The sequence below is a fragment of the Mus pahari genome, chromosome 5 (genome assembly GCF_900095145.1).
Source record: "Mus pahari chromosome 5, PAHARI_EIJ_v1.1, whole genome shotgun sequence".
Lineage (NCBI taxonomy): Eukaryota > Metazoa > Chordata > Mammalia > Rodentia > Muridae > Mus > Mus pahari.
In genome coordinates, this window is record NC_034594.1 from 37,953,147 (window position 1) to 37,956,462 (window position 3,316).

General features: G+C 48.4%; 1 protein-coding gene across 1 annotated transcript in view; it reads left to right on the forward strand.

Annotated features, from left to right (window-relative positions):
- The first annotated feature begins 1,000 nt into the window (after window positions 1-1,000).
- Window positions 1,001-3,316, forward strand: part of Casp8 (caspase 8) — a 34,253-nt gene continuing 31,937 nt past the window's right edge. The window contains exon 1 of the mRNA XM_021198066.2: window positions 1,001-1,352. The gene's annotated coding sequence lies outside the window, so the exon portion shown is untranslated. The remainder of the gene's footprint in view (window positions 1,353-3,316) is intronic.

Consider the following 3,316-nt stretch of genomic DNA (forward strand, 5'->3'; position numbering starts at 1 on the left):
AAAAAAAAAAAAAAAAAATCATCTCCTATGATCAAGTAGGCTTCCTCCCAGAGATGCAGGGATGGTTCAACATACAGAAACCATCAACATAATCCACTATGTAAACAAACTGAAAGAAAAAAAAATCCACACGTATTTGGAGCTGGAACTTGCCGTTTTCTGTAGCCAGGCGAGACTTCCAGTGGAGGGACTGGGACACCAACTCAGACCCCAAACCTTTGACCTACCATTTATCCTGCCTGCAAGATGTGTTGGAGAAAAGATGGCACAGAACTTTTGGGAGCCCTCATCCAGTTACTAGTCTCTCTTGAGACCTGTGCCACAAGAGAGAGGCCACCTCTGACACTGCGTGGAGGCCAGGAACAAGAGGCTGGCTGGATGCCTCGGACACCTAAGATAGAACTAAACATGACCAGCAAAATAAAATAAAATAAAATAAAATAAAATAAAATAAAATAAAATAAAATAAAATAAAATAAAAATAAATAAAATAAAAAAGCACGAAATATTTTCTAATGATATTCTGCCATACTTGTAGACAGAAACCTAACAGAGTCCTCATCAAAGAGGCCTACAGCCAAACAATAGGCAGAGCTTGGGGACTCCTACAGAATATGGGGAGGAAGGATTGTAGGAAGCAGAGAGGTCACGGGCACCACAAGAAAACTCACAGAACCAACTAACCTGGCCTCATAGGCACTCACAGAGACTGAACCAACAGTCAGCGATCCTGATGGATCTGACCCAGGCCCTCAGCAGAGCTGGTTGTTTGGTTCGGTGTAAAATCACTTTCTTCTCGTAGTTAGCTCCTTTAAACTGTGTGTGTGTGTGTGTGTGTGTGTGTGTGTGTGTGTGTGTGTGTGTGTGTGGTTCCACCGTCTCTGGGATAGCCTGGAACTTGCTTGCTCTAATCTTCCTGCCCCTACCTCCCGGAGTGCCGACATTTCTAGAGCATACAGTTTCTGCGTGAAAGGAGGTGTGGTTGGAGTGGGGGAAATGAGGAAGTGTCCCTCCAGAACTGGCCGGAGCTCCTAAGGCGGGCAGAGAGCGAAGCAGCCTATGGCCTCTAGGGCTGGCACCAGGATGCCACCTCTAATGATTAACTCAAACGCCTCTAAACATTCGGAGTTATTTCTGTCCCCTGTCCCCTCAGTCGTCTTTCATTCTGACCTCGGTGTTTAAAAGTCCAGCTTCTCGGAATCGGTAGCAAACCTCTGCGGGCGGGCGTGGGAACAGGAAGTGAGCACAGTCCTGGGGTGCGCGGGCCGGGGCTGGAGGCTCGGAAAGCCCAAGCCAGCCGCGGCCTCGCCCGAGCTGGAGCTGTGACCGCCGGGGCAGGGACTCGGCCACAGGTGAGTGCTGCAGAGCGGTCGGGTTCCTTTCCCACCGGCGGGCCGCGATCCCACCGGTGGGTGTCGATCTCGCGTGGCGCTCCTCGAAACGCAGCCATCGGGGTGCCGTCGCCGCCTCTCCAGAAAACTTTATTGGACTTCTTAGGCTTACTTTCTTTGTAGTTTGGCTCAGGACCTGGAGCTGAGTTAATCCTCCGGGGACGCCACGGTGCTGAATCCTCTAGCTTGAGCTGCGTTTCCTCCTGCGATTTTAGTGCTCTTCCCAACTCAGACGTCCCTCAACTCTAATCCCAAATTCTCTCTTCCTTTCTCCTTCTCCTCCAACATTTCCCCTCCTCTTTTCTCTCCCTCTTCTTCTCTTTGCCTTCTCCACTGTCCCTCCCTCTCCTTCTCTTCCCCCTCCCTCCCCCGTCCCTCTTTGGTTTCAAGACTTCCTGTAGAAGCTCAGGCTTCTTGAACTTATGATCTTGCTTCCACCTCCTGTGTGCTGGAAGTACAGGGGGTGAAAGTGGCAGGGCACTAGCTCTGCACTTAAAACACCACTCCCCACCCCCACCCCCCTACTCCCCACCCCCACCCCCTACTCCCCTACCCCCCACCCCCACACAGAGGGAGTGAGAGAGGGAGGGAGGGAGGGCGCTACAGGTGACCTGAGGCCTGTAATTCCTCTATGTGCTAAGCAGTTGTAAGGGTGACTGGCTTGTTAAGTACCTGTAAGGAATTATCATACAGTCATATTTCTGTCTCTTACTTTTTTTCTTTTTTCTTTTTCCTTTTTTTTTTTTTTTTTTAAGGTAGTCCTCTAAGTGCCTTCTGCTTGGCTTGGTCTCAGTTTCATTCTTTAAAAAATTATTTCTTTCTTTCTATTTTAATTTTATGTCTATGAGTGTTTTGCCTGCGTGTATGTATGTGCACCTGGTGCCCAGGGGGGCCACAGATTCCTTGAACTGGAGTTACAGACAGTTTCAGCCACCAATGTGGGTTCTGGAAAGTGAACCCAGGTGGTCTGCAAGAACGTTGAGTGCTCTTAAACTCCTGAGCCGTCTCGCCGACAAATCTTTCTTTTTTAATTAATAAGGCAGTGATTGAATTAGCATGAGGACTATTAGTGCTCCTGTTTCTTACAAATCCTATTTAAGATGACTCAAGAACTCGTATGTGGACACAGAGGAGTTACTGGTCATGGCTGTGTGTCTCCCATGTCTCTTCCCCAGGAGGGAGAAAGGTGACCCCATAGCAGGCCATTTAGCTGTTACTTGATTTTGCCCAGTAATTTCTGTTTGTGGGTAGGTTCACTCCAGGAACTAATATGGTTTCTCCAGCGGCCTGCATAGCCTGACCACCTCGCCCTATCAGGTTGCTCTTTGTTTTTAATTTTCCAACGTAAAAGAAATCCTAATAAGAAAGTGGGCATCTTCTTGCTTTATTTGACATTTATTTGACATTCCTGATCCATGCGATGTGCCATCCTATGCTCTCGTGGGCTTAGTGCCTATTGGGGAACTCCATGTGTATAACCATGGCCTCTGTACAGAGGTTCATTGCCTCTCTTCACAGTGTCTTCTCATTGATGATCTTCAGGCTGTTGTTATGTGGTTCAGGTATTACCATGAGAGCTTCAGTTGCTGCCCTCACAGGAAGTTCGTGGTCTCCGACAGGAAATTCTCAGAAAACAGTGGGCCAGAACTGGGGTAGAGGTAGAGGATGCTGGGGAAATAATAGTAACTCCTGGAGTGGATTGGGCCACAGAAAGGATTTGATTTTGCTGCTGCCATGTTGCCCAGGTTCCTGGGCAGAATCAGATGGCAGCTAAAGGTACCTGGTACCATGGTGTCACCTTTGCTCAGACCTTGAGGGGCTCTTTACTCTGAAAACTTACATTCTATTTTAGGTAGCAGAAAACACAGTTTCAAAGTTCTTTTCTTTTTCTCCTCCTCCTCCTCCTCCTCCTCCTCCTCCTCCTC